Source organism: Podarcis erhardii (genome assembly GCF_964252035.2).
Source record: "Podarcis erhardii genome assembly, chromosome: 4".
Classification (NCBI taxonomy): domain Eukaryota; kingdom Metazoa; phylum Chordata; class Lepidosauria; order Squamata; family Lacertidae; genus Podarcis; species Podarcis erhardii.
The window spans coordinates 32565557-32589152 of record NC_138508.1 but is presented as its reverse complement, the minus strand read 5'-3'; positions in this window follow the sequence as shown (position 1 = coordinate 32589152).

The window sequence follows — 23596 nt, the reverse complement described above, 5'->3', positions numbered from 1 at the left end:
CCTCTCCATTCTTAAGGAAATCAGCCCTGAGTGCTCACTGGAAGGACAGATCCTGAAGCTGAGGCTCCAATACTTTGGCCACCTCATGAGAAGAGAAGACTCCCTGGAAAAGACCCTGATGTTGGGAAAGATGGAGGGCACAAGGAGAAGGGGACGACAGAGGACGAGATGGTTGGACAGTGTTCTCGAAGCTACCAGCATGAGTTTGACCAAACTGCAGGAGGCAGTGAAAGACAGAAGTGCCTGGCGTGCTCTGGCCCATGGGGTCACGAAGAGTCGGACACGACTAAACAACTAAACAACAACAACAACAACAGCCCTGCTCTAAGCAAGCTCAAGATCCTCCACTCCTTTTGCACATTCTGCAATCACCTGGAAGACTTTCCTTTTCTCCCTGGCATCTGTCACCCTGTGTTTAGGACTGCACAGATTCTTAAATATCTAACTGCATCTTTACTTCTTTAATTTTCCCCTGATTTGGCTTTTAATCATTGCATTTATTGCTTCTGTGTTCCTTACTTAGGCCACCCTAAGTGTTTTTATTTAAAAAAAAAAAACTGGAAAAATGATCCCAATCCTAAACAGGGTTACAGTAAATAGGGGTGTTGGCCAGTGATACTTGCCCTTTCCACCTTTTCTTCTTTTGGGATGGTCTGGAACTATTTAGCCCAGATCCTTATAAGAAGTGGTCACAAAAGGAGTGAGCAGGATCAGCACCCTTCATCAGCAGCCACTAGCACAGGGCCTGATGGGGAAAGCACAGAAATTGTGCCCTTTTCATTTTGTAATGAGTTGGACAAGCTACCACATATATGCACCTGCCAATATGGTCAACTTAACTATCTTATTAAACATTTTTCCTATCCTGGATAACTAATGGATCATGCTCTGTTCTCAATGACACCTTTGGAGCCCACCTAAAAACAATAGATGCGCACTGCTCAGGTGTAACTGAGGGCAGATTATGGCCAATTTTGCACTTATTCAGCTTTTATTGATGCTATAAATTCACTTGACCTTCATCCACTCTGTCCCCACTGAGGTTATTTCCCAAACAGCAAACTGCTCCAAAGTGTTGCTTTCTTTCCTCTTGGAATGGTTCCCTAGGCACTTTCACACCAAGAAAGTGGCTTGCTGCACAAAGCTACAAGCAACTTAAAAAAAACTAAAAAGATAATAATGTGCTAATACAAAGGCACTCCATCACAGGTATCTCTGCAGTTCTCTGTCTTGAAACGGTAAAAATCTCACATTGGGGAGAAAAAGAATGATATTCATGGTGCTGTCCAAGGCACATCTGTTTCTGTTGCTGCAAGGAACCAGCAAAATGGAGGTTTAAAAACAAACAAACTCAGCACCACCAAAAAACTTCTCACTGCAGCCTTGCCATGATGGAATATGTGCCACTTCTCATGATCCAGCATACATGGGGAGACGATGTTTGCTTACATGCAGCATCCCTATGTGCCTGCAAACTGTACTAATTATTTACAGTGGTACCTCGGGTTAAGTACTTATTTCGTTCCAGAGGTCTGTTCTTAACCTGAAACTGTTCTTAACCTGAAGCACCACTTTAGCTAATGGGGCCTCCTGCTGCTGCCGTGCTGCTGGAGCACGATTTCTGTTCTCATCCTGAAGCAAAGTTCCTGACCCAAGGTAATATTTCTGGGCTAGCAGAGTCTGTAACCTGAAGCGTATGTAACCTGAAGCATATGTAACCCGAGCTACCACTGTATTTTCTAAAAAAATATATATACTGTTTGATGGTAAACAAACAAACCACACAGACTCATCAGTGCAATCGGGGACTGTGCTTTTTTGCAGGGTCTCCAACCATTGCAGATTCCCCTTTGCACATGTCATATCATGAGAAGAAGCAGTGCTTTTTTGTGGCGGTACTCAATGGTCCCCCCCATCTTGTGATAAGGTAAATGGAGGGTGGGGAGAGCAAGCAAGCAAGCAAGCAACCATGGCTAAAAGGGCAATTGTGAAAAGCAGGAGGCGTAGGCGGTGGCAGTGAGGAAAAGGAGGCCCATGTTCAGGGCAGCAGTTGCCGTTCTCAGTCAACAGGTTGCACCATTCCACCTCAGCCGCCCACGTAATGTGTGCTTTCCCCATGGACGTGCTGCTATGTCACTGCTTCACACAAAACTAATTGCAATAAAACAATTCTGTCAGTTATAATATGTGCAACAAACAAACCCATTGAAACAGTGCAAAAGTTAAAACAGTTAAAACAGAAATTGACACAATTAAAACAGGTGGTCTAGGTTAGGAGATTGGGAATGCTTGTCTAAACAAGTGTGTCTGACATAGAGCCGACAGAATGCCAATACTGATGGGGCCTCTCCTATGCTACCAGTGAAAAATTTCATCTCCTTCTTACCACTAGCCAATAAGCACCAGCCCATCTTTTTCCAACTAGTTGTAGTGTTTTGCTTGAGCTATTAAATGCGGAACAATTTACAAATGTCTAAAATAGGTAGTTGGTGGTAGAATTTGCTCATTTAGCTATTCTTGTGACTAATGAACTCTATCCAAATATGAGTTCATCACATCGCTGTATTCCATGTGATAATCTCTAGATATTACCAACAAAATATGCCTTTTCACTTTTCCTACATCAGAAGTTTACACAAAACTAAACTCCATTCTGTCTCTTCTCCACAGTTCCCTCCTTAGTGCTGGTCTGTAAAAACACACTTGCATAACTATTAATGAGTAGCTTCAAGGAATGGCATTTCATAGCTTAGGTGAAAAATCTGTCATTTGGCTTTTTACAGTGTTTGGAGAAAAGCAAGCAGCATTGATTTTTCTCCCCTTTCTCCAATCCACACGTCAAGAGATGAAACAAACAGAAGGAAGATGGGCTCTTGCATAACTTGTGGGAAGACATAATTGATAATATGTTTATCTTGTCAGCTGGAGACACCTGCTATGTGATCAGAAGGGTTCCACGGGGTCAAATATGATTTTGTGCCAGCAAAAACAGCAAGAGCTCTCCTGGCACCATTCCCCTGAGGGCAAGAGAAGGAAGGCGAAGGGGATTAGCACTGATATTTTGCAATGCATTCTTATTAAATTCAGATTCTTTTTGTCAAGAGGAAAAAGAGGAAGGAATGAGTGATTGGTTTGAGACAGATAAAGGACTCACAAGCTGCAAGAGGGGAGGAGAGTCACAGAGAGGAAACTCATGAATGGGAATACAAAGGGCCAAATGTTCTCTAGGGAACTCGGGAAAAATACTAACCAATTTTCTAACTGACTTGGTACCGTCTGTATGAAGCAGAGAGATGACAGGAGGGGGTCAGAATGCCTCTTGGGAGTTATCAGGCATATTGAGATATGGTTATATTAAAATCACAGCTCAACAATCTGGATGTGAATATGGAGGAAGTTTTTTTCCGCCCTTCCTTTAGTGGATTTTGTTTTTTGGAAAACTTCACTGCATAAATGGCCTAGCTTCAAATAATGGATAGCAGCCTCCATCAACATTGGTGGATGAGTTTTCAAAAACCCTTCCCTAACCTTATTTACTTGGAAGTAAGTCCCACTGATTTCAGTGACTGCTATCCATAGGTTTGTACCCCAAGAAGAAGAAAGCTGGGAAAATTTGGGGATTTATAGTGGATCAAAAACTCCAGGAACCTATATAATGCTTAGCCTGGGTAAACATATGAAAGCATATTTGCTTTTCATCAGATGAAGTTTTGCATACTGTTGCTTAGGCTACTGCACTCCTTTCATCAGTCTTACCTTGGTGAAGGAAGAGGACTCACTTCCACCAAGGAGAGACCACCATTTCATACCGCCTGAGGCAATGGAGAAGATGATGTCCCTTCTCCTACTGTGTGTACAAAATGTTAATGGTTTAATTGACACAGAAATGTAAAATGGCTAGATGTGTACTGGTGAAAAGGTTTAACATGGGGATTTCCCATGGGGCTATATTAAAGCCAATGAGAGCACTTTGAGCTCTTGCTAAGTAAATAATTAACTAACTCATTGTTGTTCTCTGGTAGCTAACGTGAGTTTGGTAGCCTTAGATCATGTGATGAAGGTATTGGGTTGCAAATCTCCATTTTGAAGGGAGTTGCCTTTGAGTTTTTGTCTCCCAAACTCCATGGAGTGAGGATGTAAATGAAGCTCTATTGAAGGGAGAGGAAACAGCCTAAGGCCAATGGAGGCTGGAATGCAAGCTGTGGGAAGAGATACGTAGACCTCTGCTTCTAGGTCTGTTTGGATTATTTCATATTTTCTAAGATGCTGAGTCTGTGCTGCACAGCACAAGACATTGTATGGAAATTTGGGATGTATCTTTCATGTTATGCTTTGAAGGAAGTTCTGCCAGCAAAACTTTGAATAATATTTTTATGGGTCTGTTTTCTTCCAAAAGGAGTCAGTTATTGTGCTTCCAGTTGCTTCAAACTGTGCAATATTAATATATCCACAACATAAAAGACATCTAGAGTGGCAGCTGAATTTCACTTCCTCACTAGCAATAGGACAGCATCCTCCACATCAGGATGGTGCAGGGAAGGTCACATGGCACACACAGCACTACTCTTCTAATGCCTCAGCACCCTCATTGAATCTCTGGTGTCTGAGGTGGCCACCTCACTCTAACTAATGGTAAGGCTGGCTTTGTGATTGGGATTCCATCTAAGGGCATTCAGAAGAAGAAGAGGAGAAGGAGCAAATGCCTTGCACTTCCCCATATGTTTCTAATGTAAGATCCAGAGACCAGTTTGGGTAGATGAGATGCAGATGCTCTGGATGAAGATGTACTCCACTCTCTCCTATGCAAGTAAACACACATCTTAGCCGTGAATCAAGAAGTGATACTCCCTTTTAATTTGGGCATTTAAAACAGTTTGCTAGTAGGTGGCTTTGGTTCACTCTCCACCAGTGATGCAGTCTTTTCATTCAAAGCCCGGAATCTGTCATAGACGCTTGTTTTCACAGGCATCTAGTTTTCTATCAAATGATTTGGCAATTTTCCAGTTCTTTCAGCCATATGATAGCTAAAATAATATTTGAGGGGTATCTTTTTTAAAAAAAGAAAAGTAAAGTCAGGTTTCCCTGTTCTGCTTGCTTTTCTCTTCTCCCCCGCCTGCTCTCTAGGTCCATTAGTACCCCATGTCTACTTTGCTTTCTTCGTTTCAGGAAGAAAAAGCACATAGTACAGACACAGCAAAACCCTTTGGTTGTAAGGTTTTTGAGGGCATTTATTATTTACATCTCATAGGGTTTTAATTAGAGCTGAGAGACTCATCCATTCTGAATAATTTATTTGATTAATTTTGCTGCTTCTCCTCATCAGAAATTCTCCACAAGCAGCTCGTGAGCCTGTGAAATTTATTTGGCATTTTGAAACTGTTTGCAGAACCATCTCTGTAAATAATTCTTGGGTTGCAGCTTGTTCGTTGCATTGTGCGCGGCTTGCGGGTAGCGAACATGAGCCATCTTGATTCTCCTTTCGTTACAAGTGACAGCACTTATTATTATTATCATCCAGAATAATTGTGTAGTTTTTTTTTTTTAAGCAGGGAGGGGAGGAGGCTGAGTTTGAGGCACTTTTGGCAGGATGATGTTGAGCTCCTAGCAAATATTGTCAAATACTTTCATAAAATGTGCTATCTTGGGAGCATTGTTATGCATGGTCTCCTTCACAAGGGCCATAATTCATAGGCAGAACACCAAAGGACATTAACATGGTTTCTGTTAATAGTCTTCTAGCTCTCACTCATTCAGCTAGACATTCTGATCAGCTTTAAGTGCCTCTTGTATTTGCTCTGCACTACTGAAATCAGATTATTTGGAAAGTACTACTCATGTGTCTAAATAATGTTTGCTTTCTGGAAATTTCTTATCAGCACTTCTCAGGAGAAGACTTGCATGGGAAGAAGTTTCACAACTAGTTATGTTTCTAAGACCTGCAGCTGAGTTCTACTCAACAGGACAGTTTATGACGGACAGTTCCACTGATCTGAAAAACAAGAACCTGAATGTCCTTGGGTTCAATCCAGACCAAGTTACTTGAAAGCAGTTCCCACTGAAGTTAATTACAATCCCATTGGAACCCAAGTCATCATGAGTAACATTGATTTCAGTGGGACCTGAGCTCAAGTACGGTAATTTACTCTGGAGCCAACCTGTTGGAAAGATTGATAAGCATGTGTCTTCCTTTTCTCACATTCCTTCATCTTCATCTTCTCCTTCCTCCTTCCTCCCTCCTCCTCTGCTGTTCATTCAACACCCTTTCAAAATTGACATATGGTTGGCTTTAGTTATTCTATAAAGCCAGGGTGGGGGACTTTTGGCCCAGTATATGTTGCTGAACTACATCTCCCATCTGCGTCAGCAAGCATGACCAATGACCTGATATGATGGCATGACCAATGACCTGACATGATGTTCAGCAACATCTGCAGGGCTGGAGGTTCCCCACAACCAACGTAAGAAGCATGTGCATGGATGGTGCTGTATAAATGAAAATAGTTAAAGTAAATGCATATTCATAGTGGCTGCACTGAGACATACTAAATGGTGTTTCGTGTTATGCAAGTGAATCTAGCACAGGCCCTACCTTTGTTATCCCTACATTAGGAGAGGTAGCTGCCACCACCAAAAGGAACATAGACACCACTATTATCTGCCCTTCCAGGTGAAGAGCTGCTCCTATAAAGAATGCAAGATCTCTGGCAGCTGAAATTTGTGATGCTGCCATCATAGTGCCTCTTGATCAAGCCATTTGTTGTTATGGACTTGCTGTGTCAAAAATGACTGGTTATTGTTTCACTGTTGGGCCTTTCCTTGTAACGCTTCTGGTATTATAAGCCTCCTTGAACTGAAGAAAGACAGGGTAAAGAGGGAAGGCCTGTAGCTCAATGGTATAGCATTTGCTTTGCCTTCAGAAAGTCCCAGGTTTGATCCCTGGCATCACCAGGTAAAGGCTGGCAATGTCCCTGTCTGAATCCCTGGAGAGCCACTGCCAATCAGTGTAGGCAATACTAAGATGGGTGAATCAATGGTCTGACTCGGACCTGAAATATTTTAAAAATATGAGATGAAATTGTAAGTGGTGTAGTTGCAATGTAGTGGAGTAGAGAAGGAAGAAACTTTGCTACAAGTCTCGGTTATTTCCCCTGTTTTCCAGCCTCTAATTAACATCCCATAAAGTTGTAGAGATATACTGTATCTTTAACATCCTATAAGTTTGAGGCTGCAGGCACGAGCATTTTTATTATTTATTTTTTGCATCAGGTGTGCATTTGGAGGTTCATACTTTCTCGCATCCTAGAGGGTTATGAAAAGCAAATGTAATTATTAAAATCCTTTGGGTATATGTCTTAACTCATATTAACTATTCATAGAGTTTGTTTGTATGCATATGCAATATTAATGGACTCCCAAGAAATCACAGATAGGAGCTGCACTGCTAATGCCAGTGGACTATTTCTTGGCAATATGGCGCTCAATGTGTGGTACATTTCTTAAGGCTTTGACCAGTGTAGAAGGGTGGATTGCACTCGGTTTCTGATGCAACTGTTGTGAAGCTGTATAGATTCATTTAATTTGTTGAATTCAGAATTCCTTCTGTGTTCCTCAGGGTTTCCGCTGAAGCACATCTTGCCCCAACTTTATGTTCATTTAGAAACCAGGTAAAAACATGGGAGTAAATGTGGAATTGATAAAACTTGCTAGTGGGGAACAATATATAGCATTATGAGACAAACTGGGGGGGGGGGGAGATCACCGATTCCTACATTAGAAGATTAGATAATAACAGAACCGGATAAAATTAGCCAATATAGCAAGAGGGAAGAAAGGCAGACAACTCAGTTCTTGAAAAGTTAAGCTCTTTTGTGATGTACTTGTGCAATAAGACACTAGTGGATACTTACCTACATAACTTGCTGGAAACAGATCTCTATGGGGCAGTGGACCAGTGTGCCTGGCTGTTAACCAGAAACTTGATGGTTTCAGCTTACCCATGGTTGGCTGTGAGCAGGACTCCTGCATTGCAGAAGTTTGGACTAGATGACCCTTGGGGGTTCCAACTCTGCAGTTCTATGATTCTAAGATACCTACAAAGCTTGCTGGAAACAGTTTAAATAATGGTTTAGCATGCTTATACTCTTTTTTTGCTGTTGCTGTTGTTTCCCTATGCACTGATTATTCATAGTAAATATGTACATGGCTAAATATACATAGATTTACACACACACACCATATATCCAGTGCTATTCTTCTAAACAAAGAGGTGCCGGAACTCACCATGAACGCCTCTCTTGTTCTCTTATAATGCAATGGTGCCCACCTGAGAGGTGCCAGAACTGAGTTCCAGTTCGTTCCAGCTGAAAAAAGGCCCTGCATATATCACATATACTGTATGTTTGTAAAGGTTGTTGCCTTATTATTAGAGTGGTACCTTGGTGTCAGGGAACTGCCATCGGAAAGGCAGGTGGTGGAGGGGCTCTCGGAAGCTAGGAGAGACTCAGCAGCGGAGGAAGGTACCAGCAGGGGGAGAGAGGGAGATCAGAGAGAAAGTGAGTCGAAGGGATGGCTCAGGGAGTCTTCCAGCGAAAACAGTGGAGAAGTCTCAGGACCTCCTATAGGTACACCCACTCCTCGCCGGAAACTGTCGCGCTGAGAATCCCGAAGACGCGCTTCCGTTAAGGAGCTTTTATGCTGGAGTAGATTCCGTAAACGCCCACTGTCAGATTCTGCCAGCGATTAAGGGAGTCATGTTTAAGGGGCTCCGCTAAAGACAGAGTTTGAGAACCATGCCCAAGCTCTGAGGGACTAAGCTTTTACGCACAAGCAGCTCATCATCCCATCACAGCAATCCAACAGTCTCTGAAAGCCGCTTGTGCAAGGAGAGGCATCATGAGCAACCCAACCGGAGCCGGAGCCGGAGACGCAGGAGGAGCTGGAGCGGGTCCAAGCCTGGAAGAAAGGTACAGGGTGTTGGAACTCCAGCTAGCGCTGCAAACGGCGAGGCTTGAAGAGAGGCGGGCTCAGGATGCAGACAAGGGAAAAACCACCCCACTCACAAGGAAGGTGCCAGGGTTGGTGCAAAAGTTTGGGGGAGATCCCAGAAATTATCAAGCCTTTAGGACAGAGATGCAATACGCCCTCAATCTGCAGTTTGATGACTTTCCCGATGAGGAATCGAGAGTGGCGTTTGTCATTGGGCATCTCGAGGGGGGGGGGCGAAAGACTGGGTGAGGCCCCTGATGGCAGCGAACAATGACGCTCTAAAAGACTCGAGAAAGTTTTTTCACGCCATGGACCTGATGTTTTCCAGCGAGATTGAGCAAGGGGTGGTGCGCAGACAGTTGATGGCGTGTAAACAGGGGAACCGATCCGTCCAAGAGTACTGGACAGAGTTTACCATGCTGATCCATAAATTGGGGTGGGACTTGTCTGCGGACCCGATACAAATGCTGTTCGAAGAAGGGTTATCCTCGGCGGTGAAGGACGAGCTTTCCCGCGCGCCCAGGGCGGAGTCTATGGACCAGCTGACCAAATCCGCGCTTGCCATAGGGGCGCGCCAGGAGGCGAGAGCCTTGGAAAAGCGGGAAGGGAAAGGGGAACGTTGGAGTGAGTTCCGCATTCCAGAGATGCCAGAGCAGCATTCCCCGCCAGTAGAACCGATGGAGATTGGAACAGCGCGCGCGGGCGGAGTTTCAAACACTAACGAAGGGCGGAAGAAGGAGGGAAAGAGCGCCAAGAAATGTTTCCTCTGCCAACAGCCAGGTCACTTTGCCAGAGTCTGCCCTCAAAGGAAGGGATGGCAAGGAATGGCGGGAGCTGTTGGGGGTGAAGAGGAGGGAGTTAAGGAGCAGGTAAAAGCCAACGCCTGGTTGCCAGCATCAGGGCACAGCAGCCAGGCCAAAGATCAGTGAATGTGCCCACGCCTGAACCCCCAAGACCAGCGCTTGTCGTAGAGGTGGTGCTAGAGCTACCAAACGGACATCTGCTAAAGATAAAGGCGCTATTGGACTCAGGCAGCTCCTGCAATTTCATGAGCAAGGAGTTTGCAGCTGAACACCAGATACAGACTATCCCTTTAAGTAACCCTTTGCAGGTGACAACGATTGATGGGAGGGAACTGTTGGGTGGAGAAGTTAACCAACAAACTGTCCCCATGATAATGAAGGTGGGAAGACACACGGAGGTGATAGCGTTTAATGTGGCCACCCTGGGAGGAGCGCCCATCATATTGGGAATGAGCTGGCTAGCGCTGCATGATCCACTAGTGGGATGGCACCAGCGAGTAGTTTCCTTTGGGTCAGCACATTGCCTAGCACACTGCAAGGAGGGGGGGGGCTCAGGGAGGAGCCCAGGCCACTCTAGCAGGGATGGAAGTAACAGATAAAGGAAAGGTACCACGACAATACGCCGACCTGGGCAACGTCTTCAGCGAAAGAGAAGCAGACAAACTGCCACCGCATAGACCCTTTGACTGTCAAATTAACCTGCTCCCAGGAGCCCAGCTGCCAGTGGGCAAGCTGTACGCCATGTCCGACAGGGAGATGCAGGAGTTAAGAGAGTTCAAAAGAACCTCAAACGAGGTTTCATAAGAGAGTCACGAGCGGTGGGGGGTAGTCCAGTGTTCTTTGTGGACAAAAAAGACACAGATAAACCCAGATTGGTCGTGGATTACAGGGCCGTAAATGTAGTGTCAGAACCAGTGACTTTCCCCATGCCCAGAATCGATGACATTTTGACCCGGGTGAGGAAGGGGAAAATTTTCACCAAACTGGACCTGAGGGGGGCGCATAACCTGATACGAATGAGAAAGGGAGACGAATGGAAAACTACCATGTTTTGAGCATTTTTAGCCTCTTCAGCATCCCCCTCAAAGTCCCCTCTTTATCTCTCTCTTTAGGATTTCAGACAGGGACTCTTTCCCAGTCCTGCCTGGCACCTTCTGCATGCAACGCAGATGCTCAGCTACTGAGCTACAGCCTTTCCGGAAAACAGCCTAATAGGCACTGGCAGAAGTGAGATTCAAGAAGTATTGTAATCTTCATTAAATATCTTCAACCATACGTTGCACTATATGCCATAATATTTTAATTGGTAGCTTAATCAATAAGTTAGTTAAGAGCAAGACAATTAATCTGCAAAAAATCCTTAAACCAGTTAACAACTGTAATTGTCAGTATACATTAGCATCATGTAGGATTATCAGACTTCGTGAAGTATTAAGCTTCAATAAACTTTCATTATTAACAGACAATGGGGCCTGTGTAGATGCATTATTAATAATCTCTTGGCTTGCAAGAGCATTGTGATATTTTCATATGAGGAAAGTAATTCTTTTATATCAAACAGTATTATTTCAAAGGCATAATTGCGTAATTGGGGTCAGTAATCGCTTGGTCATTCCCAGAGCAGAACATTCTTGCAGGGTAAAAGATTTATTGTCCTGACAATAGAGAGCAAATTTTAATATTTCTGAAAAATTGAGGCCTATTAATCCTGGCAAGTGTTACTCTGAAACACAAGGAAATGATAAAACTTTGATCTAATTTTCCCTTTGAAGGAGAATTGAAGGGATGGAGGGGGAGACTTAACCACATGTAGCCTGGAACTGATTATAAAACAAATCTGATTTTTCAGTAGGGGGAAAACAGCAAGAGCTAAAACCTCTCATTGTAGCCTTAAGACGTAGTTAGTAGGATTTTGTCTTTTTACTCAGGAAATGAATAGGTGTTTCACAATGGTTGTTATGCATCTTCTACTCAGCCAATGTATCTTAAGGTGCCTAATTTTCTGATTCATTAAATACTAAATCTTCAACAAAGACTAATTTTATATGTGGTGACCTTGTACAAAATACCTGAGTTTATTTTTCAAAATAAACTTAAAATACAACAATGGTGGTCAGCTATACTCCATGGCAGAAACAACCAGATTTGGGTAACCTCCAAGATGGAAAGGTGGCCAGAAAAATAAAAAATTGACTGTGGAAGAGACAAAGCAGAGATTTGGATGGAAAACACTGTTTTCTTTGAACGATTTCTGAAACAGAACACGTCAGCTCTGTCTGGAATCTTTGCATTGTGGTATTATTATTATTATTATTATTATTATTATTATTATTATTATTATTATTATTTTGATCTCTAGAATTTCAATGGGAGAGACACAGCAAGGTTTCATAGGCACGGAGGGTTGAGGGCACTTTTGATATCAGCAACCAATGGACCAGTCTTCATTCCTTCACTTATACCTATAGGTACTGTCTATCTACAGTCCCTTCTGGAAAGCAAGATGCAAGAGAATTCACATTAGTCCAATCAAGGAGGCCAAGCAAAGCTTTTAATTAATTTACATCTGGGCTAAATTTGAAACACTCTGCTAGAGGAAATATTCCCCTCCCCCAACACCCCATGATCCTCTTGCTTGAGCACACCTTCTTTTTTGATCCCGTTCTCTCCCTCTTGATTTACCTTCACTTAATCAAAGAAAGACAGCACAAAACCTTGCAAAGTGACAAAGAAATAAAAATAATGTTCAGCGTTAAGGCAGGAGAATGGAAGTATTGTTGGCGTTGTGATAACAGGTAGCATGAAAGCTCCACCTAATGTGATCAACTTCCAGTCGTGCCTCTGAGAGAGGGAAAGAAGAGACTTCTGTGTACTCAACAGCAGATCAGATGAGGTTGATCATCAGATTGCTAAAGGTCAGTAGATGAATTGTTTATGGGCTCCTCCAGATAATTTATTTATTGAGTTTTCATTCTGATTGGCTTGCCCAGTGCTTACGTAGAGGGTAGACTATGTTTGGTCTTTATTGAGCACTTGTTCTATTTTCTTACAGGGTTTTTACACATCTTCCAGTTAATCAGTCATTCATTCATCCCACACTTTTCAATGCATTAACTTGTCACTTTCCAAAATGTAAAAGTTGGGTTTCTGTTGTGGTTGTTTAAGTGAAATTGTTGCACTAGGGCAACAGAGCAGTTTAATTTACTTTAAATGTGCAAACCTTAAATTCTGGTATGCACTTGAATCTTTCCTGCAAAATAGCAACAGTGGGGAGGCAAATTTAAAGTCTGGAGGTACCCTAAATCAAGAAAGCAAAAAGGAGAGGAAGGAGATGGTAGAGCAATAAGTATGAGGCAAAGAAAAACTAGAGAAGACTGTCAGGCAAAAGTAGGAAGCATGACTAGTAGTCACATACAAAATGCATTAAAAAGCACAAGATTTACAACACACACCTGGTCACACACCTCTCATGTGGAGGAGAGAATAAACCTGTCACAGGTACAGAGTTGCTACTGAGGCAACTGTAGAGAATGAAACCCCTAAGCAATATCAGGTAAGACTCCAGGGAGTTCTGTACAGTGGGTGGCAGAGGGTGTCTCTTGTTGCCACCCCACAGCTACAAAAGGTAAAGGGACAAGAAGGAACTTGAATGGGCCAAAGAGGAGTTCAGGAAGATAAAGCATCTGCGACAACACCTGCACTGAGTAGGATGGCTCTAGGTCTCATGCCTCCTCCCAAAGCCCTGTGCCTCGCTTAGCCAGCTTTTGCAAGGCAAACGCAAGGGCTGGGTGTGTGTGTCAGATTTCAGCCTTGCTCCCCTGCATGCACAACAAGGCAGTGTGCAGCCTGTGGATTCCAGGTCAAAGTACTACTGTTGCTTACTTGGTATGCATCCAGGGCAGATAATCAATGAGTGAGCTATGGCTCTTGCTTGCTTCATCTCAGTCCCCCCCACTATGGTAAGAGGGACTATTTTACTATTTAGTTTAAACAGTAAATAGTAAAAATATTATTTTTTAAAATATGTTTGCATGTAAATTAGCATATGCAATTTTTATACAAATATGCTCACTCTTTTGTCTCTTTGTTTAGTGATGCATTTTATCTTTGAAGATGCATAAGTGGCCACTCTTCATGCTGATTCAAAGAAATATAATAAGGTCACTAGTGGCTCTTCTTTGCCTCCACCGCCCTCCGGTATCCATAATAAGACAGAATGTGCTATTTTCCCATAAAACATTGTCTGACCCATTTCCTTGCTCCTCTTTGCATATCACCAAGGTTTCTCCACAAGCATGGAAACCAATTTTCCTTGCTTTTTGTAGAGGGATATTGACAGCTTGAATTAGAAATTTACTGAAGCTATTATATCTGGAGAGTAAAACGTGTCTGCCTCTTACCAGGAGAGCCTAATGCAATAATTAGCAAACATTTTGAGGTCAGAGAAATGGGACCCAAAATTGTTATCACTAAACAAAATAAGAGAACCAATTGTCTGATATGACACTCTGAAAAATAAGGTTAACTTCAGTACAATATTGTTTCATACTGCTCCTCTTCCCTAAGCAGTGGGAAGTGCCAAGGCAGTTTTGCATGGTTAGAAGAGCAGATATATTCATTTATTTAAAAGGATTTTATCTCACTGATCGACCAAAGATTGGTCCCCAAAGGGGCTTCCAATACTGTTTAAAACAACAACATTATAAAACAATCAGAGCTATTAAAAACAATGAAACAGCCAGAGTGAAACAACAGCATGTATTAGAGCATAAAATCATCATAGCCTGAATAAACAGAAATGTTTTCAGAGAAAGTCTGATAGATCATAGTGATGGAACCTGTTGAATAAGTCAGAGAAGAGAGTTCTGCAATCTGGGCATCCCACCTCTGAGATTTGTTGGTTGCCAACCCATCTCAGAATATAGGGGAAATTGGAGCAAGAACTTGGTGGTTGGTTGTAATAAAAAGGGATGTCCATAAGGGAGTAGGTGATCCTTCAGACTGAGATACTACTTAGTGGATGCTTTGCAGCATCTGCTTATTTTCAAATATATCAGTGGAACATGTAATAAGCAAACCGAGCAAGCACTTTTGGTGGCTTGAAAAAAGAAGAAAAGATATGAATAACCAAAAAAACCCCAGACAAATAAGATTATTCATAAGCAAACCCCTTTTCACATATTACATTTCCCCAGGCAGAAACAACTCTATTTCTCATGTGAAACCCAACAGCTTACATCTTTTCAGGCAAATCCTTTTAAGGTGTTTACTTACTTAAATTTATTTATAAAAGTATTTCCGGACATCCATTGCATAAACTATCAGAGCAGTGTACAATGCTATGTATGCAATAAAAGGGGCTAAACCACATGTTCATGAATTGTTTAGTACACTCTTAGAGTTGCCAGACCTCCAGGTTAACCTGAAGTCTGCAGGTTTGCCTGGCCCCCTCCAGGTGGAAGGTGGAGGGCTTGAATTTCCAGGTGAGCTCTCTCTCTCTTTGTCTCTCTAACTTTGCATGCAGCAATTAACCTCCATCTCCAGGGTTCTTCTCCCACGACATTACCAGGGGCCTCTCCTAGGTCTTAGGTTTCAGCCCTGAAATCTCTGGGTCTGGGATACTTCTGACCAGGCAACACTACAATTGAGTCCTGGGTTCCACCCATCAGCCTTCACAACAAAGCTCAAGGGTATGTGTGGATAAAATCACTTTGGTAGGGCTTCCTCCCTGAGTGAACTCAATTCCTTGCCATTGAACCCTTTGAATGTCTTTTTCCTCTCTGTCAGCCCAAGCTGAACGTTATCCAGAAGGTTGGCCCCAAAGCAAGTGGGTCAGGTGGGCTGAAATTCCTTCTTGCTCTTGCCTTCCTAGTATGCTTGGAGGAGGCAGATGGCCAGTAGAAACAGCAAGGAAGGAAGCAGGGCCAAAGATGTATTGAAATCAGTAGCAGTGAACCCCCTGCTTGACTGGGCCCCTTGGCAGGAGCCGAACAGTACCAAACCCAAAGATTGGCCCACAACAATGTCTTGACATGCAGAAACTGGCAGGTGAAATCGCCTCTTGTCACTTTATCACTATATCAGGGTGGGGATTACTTGCTAAATTTCAGCATTTCAGAAAGGGAGAAAAGGAGCTTGGCAGGTTAAAAAAGCAAAGAGCTGTCAGTCTTGTCAAAAATCTTTTTAAAACCTCACCAATTTTTTAAAAGGTACAGATGCTTCAGGAATTCTTTGTGAATTCTGGTATGAACTGACCTGGATCTGCACATCTCAGTCTAATAGAAGTTACCGGTAAATTATTCAGGTTTTTTTTGCAAATGTTCCACTGTAGTTCTTGAATCAAAATCTTATAGTTTAAAAGAAGTTGCATTTATAAGTGCACATTTAGAAACATGTACTTTTAGGGAGGAATACGTTTTTTATATAAAAATATATTTCAATATCTTTTAATATTCATGCAGATTAAAAAACAAAATCAATATCAAATCAACCAATCATAGATTCATGTGGAACCGAGCAGAATAGATTTATGGGGAAATACACATGAAACTGTCCCAGAGTGGAAATATGCCAAATTCACCCAGCCCTAAAATAAAAATAAAACAAACTACTTCTTCCCACCATATACCTTTCTGTAACCTTGGTCATTCACAGCACAATCCTATACACTTCCCTGGTTGTCAGCCTCATTGAACTCAAGAGGATTTGCATTGGATTATGCTGTTTTCTTTGAAGTGCCACAAACCTCCTCTGAACCTGCCGTTCAGAGAAAATGGAAGAATGTCAGAAGCAACAGAGTCCGTATGATAGCACCATTAACATTTTTGTCAGGGTGGCGGTGGGGAGGATGTCATCCGTCTCCACCTCCAGCCCCACAGTCAGAAAGTCATTTTGCATAACAGACGGTCAAGTTTGCAATAATGTGATGAAACAGCCACAGCTATTCAGTTCTTCCTCTGCTGCAAAGCGAGGAGACATTTGATGAGAACTTGAAGGTGAAAAATGCCCTTCTAAGCAACGCGCTGCATATTTAAACATCGGAAGTTGCTCTGGCATGAAAATGCCGAGGTGAGCCACCAAGGTGCTTTGAGGAGGAAGAATGAAAGATTCCTTGGATCTGAACAGCTTAATCACCATTCAAGGCAGAAGATCGCAGCTACTGAGAACAAGGAGCGCAGCGTGTGCTGTGATGCCCTTTAGCTCTGTTTCTGCGTTATATGCACGCAGGGCACAGTGGAGCCATGCTGCCCCTACCACCGCCCCGACGTTGTGTGTCTCAGCTAGATCCCCGCCCCTGGCCCCAGCGCTTGAATGTTGAGTGCAGATGTCTGAAGAGCAATGCCTAGGCATGAGCTCACACACAGAGCTTCCTCTTCAGATGTCTGCACTCAACATGCAAATGTCAGATGCACGGCATCAAGCCCTGGCGTATGGCATCAAGGGTGAGGCCAGCAGCACTGCCCCACTCCTTCCCTGCAGGAGGACCTGACCCATGTGTAAAGCACGACTAGGGAAGAAACCTCCCTGCGCCTGCTGTTTGGTCGCATGAGCGGGAGAGGCAGAGCTGAGATTCAGGGAAGAAGGCTTGCTCGAGAGGAAAAAATGGGACATTGCTGTGCCTTTAACCCCCCCTTCCATCCATTTGTGAGCTACCTGGACGGCAGAAGCAGGATGCTGCCTGGAGACTTCCTTTCCCTCTCCTAGACAGAGACGCTTGCTTAGAAGTTAAGAGGGGGTGGAAATTGACGTGCCTTTAAAGCCCCGTTTGCGCCATTCTATGTGTTTGTGAGCTTCCTGGGAGGCAGAAAGCAGGATGCTGCCTTCCCTTCCTCCCTTCTCTCTGTGTTGTTTATCTCTACCCCCCCCTTATGCTCCCCATTTTCTCCTCCTCACCCTAGAACTCTTCCCAATTCTCCCTCGCCCTTTTGCTTTTTCACACATCTGTTTCCCCAACCCTAAACACCATTGCAGTGGTACCTCGGGTTAAGTACTTAATTCGTTCCGGAGGTCCGTTCTTAACCTGAAACTATTCTTAACCTGAAGCACCACTTTAGCTAATGGGGCCTCCTGCTGCCGCTGCGCCACTGGAGCACGATTTCTGTTCTCATCCTGAAGCAAAGTTCTTAACCCAAGGTACTATTTCTGGGTTAGCGGAGTCTGTAACCTGAGTGTATGTAACCCAAGATTTTGCTTCTTCATTTTTCTTCCCCTGCACCCATCCCCACTGGCAGAAAAGAAAGGGGGGTGAAAGTGTTTTTATTTTTATTTACTGGTGGTGTTTATGTTGTTTGTTTCCCTTAAATAGCTTCCCTATTCCCTCCATATTAAACATGGGGGGGAATAAAAGGAGGATAGTTCTTTGCTAGCTTGCCCCCGCTCCCTTCAATAAAAAGAGAGAGATTAGTGGGATGGGGGCTTTCAAGGGGCACCTTCTGTGTTACAATGGGGTTAATGGAGGGGGGAGGTTTAACTGGCTGCCTTAACTTGAGGCTGCTTGAGTTGAGGTACCTTCAATGCAGGGGGTTGACCCTCTGAGGTCTCTTCCAAATCTGTGATTCTGTGATCATCTCACAGTAGTATTCTCAAATTCCGCTTCCAACTCTGCCCTCAGCTTTCTCTCTCTCTCCTCTTCTGGACTTCTCAAGACAGCAAAACAGCTTTTCTGCACTGCTAGGATGCTTCCCATTTCCCTTGCTTCCCCTTTAAAGCAGCTTATTGGGCAAAAAAACTACACACTTTCAAAAGTTAGGATTGCCTCAAAAATGGGAGAGAGCTCTGTCAAGGCTTGAGGCAAAACACTGGATGGGATAGATGGAATGGGATGGAGGGGGAGCTTCTGACAGGACCCTGCAACCCTCACCAAATCTATTCCCGAAGTGAATCCCATTCACTTCAGTGGGACTCACTGCCAGCTAAATGGAGTCAGTCTAGGATTGTAGGTTTTGAGAAGAAGATAGGAAGTGGGGAAAGCAAACCAGGGAGACAGTGAAGAAAGAAAAAAGGGGGAGACACTAAGACTGAAGTAGTCCTTGTGTGTGTGTTGGCTCTTGTGGTGTATTCACGATAAGTGAAATCACCATCTTGAGTGAAGGTGGAAGAAGCAAGGGACCAGACAGCTAGTGAAGGGTGAGAGAGAGAGAGAGAGAATCAATAAAGTTGTGGGCATTTCTAACCCAGATCATGGTCTGCTTGTGTTTATTAATCACATCCTATATTTAGCCACTAGGGACGCGGGTGGAGCTGTGGTCTAAACCACTGAGCCTTGGGCTTGCTGATCAGAAGGTCGGCGGTTCAAATCCCCACAATGGGGTGAGCTCCCATTGCTCGGTCCCTGCTCCTGCCAACCTAGCAGTTCGAAAGCGCATCAAAGTGCAAGTAGATAAATAGGTACTGCTCTGGCGGGAAGGGAAATGGCATTTCTGTGTGCTGCTCTGGTTTCGCCAGAAGTGGCTTAGTCATGCTGGCTACATGACCCAGAAAAACTGTCTGTGGGCAAACGTCGGCTCCCTCAGCCAGTAAAGCGAGATGAGCTCTGCAACCCCAGAGTCGTTCACGACTGGACTTAACGGTCAGGGGTCTTTTACCTTTATATTTAGCCACTGCCCTGGGTGTGGGTGTGTGCCACTATGACTGAGCCCTCAATCAATCAATCAATCAATTATCTATCATCTATCTATCTATCTATCTATCTATCTATCTATCTATCTATCTATCATCTATCATCTATATCTATCATCTATCTATCTATCTATCTATCATCTATCTATCTATCATCTATCTATCATCTATCTATCATCTATCTGTCTGTCTGTCTGTCTGTCTGTCTATCTATCTATCTATCTATCTATCTATCTATCTATCTATCTATCTATCTCTCTATCTCTCTATCTCTATCTCTATCTCTCATCTATCTATCTATCTATCTATCTATCTATCTATCTATCATCTATCTATCTATCTATCATCATCCATATCGTGGTAAGTTCCCCCCTCCCCCCGCCCAGAAAACAAGGACTGCTCGGAACTCACCTTGAAGCCTCCCTTGTTCTCTTATAATGGCAATGGCACCCACCTGAGAAGGGCTGGAGCTGAAAAAAAGCACTGCCCATATCTCCAGCAACCATTTTTTGGTATTGTAGGGCTTAGCAAGAATATCCATTTTTCTGTGTGTCTATCTGTCAGCCTATCTTTCTTTAAAAAAAATATAAAATATCAATCCTATTCAAAACATAAAACCCAAGATATACTTAAAAGCAGTTATGTAAATCACTGCTGATGACAACTTAGGGTCCATTCCACCATTTTTGAGGTGAGAGTCAACGTGACTTTGGTGATAAATGCTGGTTAAGTTTCTTTTGAGAATATTGGTCTTGAGGTAATTTTAAGATGCCAGATTCTACAGCAGCTCCAGCCCAGTCTCTGACCAGTGACTTGGCCTAGCGACACTGAAAAATGCTCATTGTCCATCTTGTGCTTGGCGTTTTTCAGGCAAGTGCTGCTTGCACTTCCCTTTTCCTGAGCTGCCACAGAGTCTTCTTAGGCAATATTAGGCACCCTTGTAAAAGCATATGGCTGTGTGTATGTATACATGCCAATGAGCACACTTATGAGTGAACACAGGGCAAGGAGTGCTTATGTGAAAATAAGCATGTGCCAGTGTGAATTCATGGTTTCTTTAAGCAAAGGTAATTGGCAGCACGCTGAGCCTTTGAAGCTTAAAGGACAAAGGGAATGATTTTGCAATCCTATCTCTCCAAGCAACCTCACAATGGCCCTCTTTTCTATTTGAATCCTCTGATTAGAAACAAGAGGGATGGTTGAGGCAGGTTTTGTACATAGAAAATGGTCTTTCCCTCCCTTGGCTCCTGAGGATTTGGGAGGCGACATTACAAGTGTGCTCACTTAATTCGTTCAAAGTTGTTGGCTGAGCCCCTCTAGAGTCTGTAGTCAGTATAGGCAGATGCCCAAGCTGCTCACGAGAGAGGAAATTGGCTTTTTACAGAGTACATCTAACCACACAATTAAACATTAGCTGAGTCCTCTCATTGCCTGTTGTACTATAAGCTTCACCAATATATAAAAAAACAGCAGAGGGTACAGCATTATTTGTTAGAAAGAAAAGAAATACCAGATTGCACTTTTTCTTTTTTTAAAAAAAAAACCTTCATTTGTAGCATTTCTTATGTGGAAGATGTTTTGTGGTCATTTGCTTGTATATTCTCTAGAGACAAGTCAACGAAAACAACAACCAGTCTCACAACTTGTAAGGAAATCACAAACTCTTTGCATTTTGCACACAGGTAATCAAATGACAGGGACGCGGGTGGCGCTGTGAGTTAAACCACAGAGCCTAGGACTTGCCGATCAGAAGGCTGGCGGTTCGAATCCCTGCAACGGGGTGAGCTCCCATTGCTCGGTCCCTGCTCCTGCCAACCTAGCAGTTCGAAAGCACGTCAAAAGTGCAAGTAGATAAATAGGTACCACTCTGGCAGGAAGGTAAACGGCATTTCCGTGCACTGCTCTGGTTCGCCAGAAGCGGCTTAGTCATGCTGGCCACATGACTCGGAAGCTGTACGCCGGCTCCCTCAGCCAATAAAGCGAGATGAGTACCGCAACCCCAGAGTTGGTCACAACTGGACCTAATGGTCAGGGGTCCCTTTACCTTTACCTTTAATCAAAATGACAGCCAAGGTGTCACCCAAGGAGGCCATGTCTAAAAAGACTTCAGCCTGGAACTCACAGTGTCATGGGTAGTTGATATGGCGCTCTCAAGAAACTGCTGGACAATAATTCCCATCAGCCCCAGGTGATATGGCTACCCACTTGGATGGCAGGATTGCACCTGAATGCCACCATGTTGGATGCCCCACCTTATTTACACACTGGCTCTCAGGACAGAAACTCAGAAATGTGGTTGGGTTCAAAACTACTACAGAGTTCATGCACTCTTTCATCTTGTCCACTCCCTTCATTGCTCATGCAATGCTTTCAAATGCATTTAACTTCCATTCCAACCAGTTCCTTCCTAAACCAAACCTTTCTAAACAACTTTTGGGTGTAACACCTCTTTGCATTGCGATGGTTTACTATGAGACAGAATGGTTTCTAGCAGACTGTCACCTGTTCTGAGACACTGAAACAAGGGACGGAGAGATAGGACCTTTTGAGAAACTTCAAGATTCAGTTCCTCCCCAAGCCAAGATGGGAGTAAACAACAGCTGGGAAGTGAAAAGACAATACCATATATGGACAGAAGGAATCTCCATGGATGTAACAGTTTTCACATGCAGGGCAGAATAAAGATAATATAAGATCGGAAATACACCCAAACCATCATACAGGGAGCCACTTTAACAAAGTGTATTAATTGGAAGTTGATTGGCACTTTGATAATTGAATAATTTGTGAATTAATTGTTATTGTTATAATTTGGCTATTATTGGAAAACTAATAACAATTATATTTTTTAAAAAAACCTTTTCATTGTGCATAGTGATTTCTGTTGAAACTGACTGCATCTGCAGCCCTCTCTTTTTCCTTGTAGCTTTGCTGGAAATAGGGATGGAAGAATTCATCCATTTAGGGTTTTTCTACTCCCAGTTACTCATTTTCCCAATCTTAAATTCAGTTTGCCACATTCTGCTTTAGCCCTCATGAAAATTCATTAGCATTCAATGCACATTTATTTTAATATACACATTTTTGTATGTTATCTTCAGTGTGCATTTTCAGGCACACTTTCATCCTACGTAGGCATTTTTCTCAGGGAACTTCACCGCAACGTTCACAGAAATGCAAATTTTGAACAATAGATGCATTTTGGGCTTTGTATTGTTTAAAGAACTGTAGATTAGGTAGGTAGATTCACATTAAAATACAAACTGAACTGAACCTCTCCCACATCCTTAGCTCTTAACAGGCATGGATGGAAGAAGGAAGGATGTAGAAGGTGATCAGTTGTTAGCACTGTATGCATATTATCAAGCTATGCCACCGTTAACACCAAGCAATACAGCATACAGCTATGCACATACATAGCTACTGAAGCACACAGTTGTCCCACTGTAGCATGCTTGTTTTCTCTTCCAGAAAAATTCACATGGATGTGTTCTTAAAACTATGTTCACCCTTCTTCTCAAATGCACACGCATGTATCCTCAATTGCTTCATTTCCATCTGTTATGCAGAAACTCATATATCTATATTTTCTATATCTATACCCACAAACACACCCACACACCCTCAAAGTGATTCTCAGTATATCTGAAAACAGTACATTTTGTTGAGATTGCATTTGCTCACTGGAAGGTCAGAATACCGCAAGGCACACTGTTTCCCTGGCCATCTCTATGTACTGGCCATCTCTATGTACTGAACACCATCTAGTCTCAGTGGTACGGAACATGCTCTACATTGCAGAAAATCCCAGGATCAGTCCTTAGCACCTCCAGTGAAAGGTTGCTGGGCTTGGAGATGAGCCAGATGGCCTTCTGATTGACTCAGTACAAGGAAGGGAGAAAGAAGCGAAGCTGTATGAGAGTTTGTGGGTTTTGAAGCACATCTGTGTGAATGTGAGAAAGAGAATGTAGATGTCTGAATGTTTGTGTGTGAAATAAAATTTGAAATGAACTATATGGAGTTTGCATGTGAAAGACAACATGTAATTGTGGGACACTATGCAGCATGCATAAAACAACAACAACAACAACAACAACAACAACAACAATAATAATAATAATAATAATAATAATTTATACCCTGCCCATCTGGAAGGCTTTCAACACAACATTAAAAACAGAATAAAACTT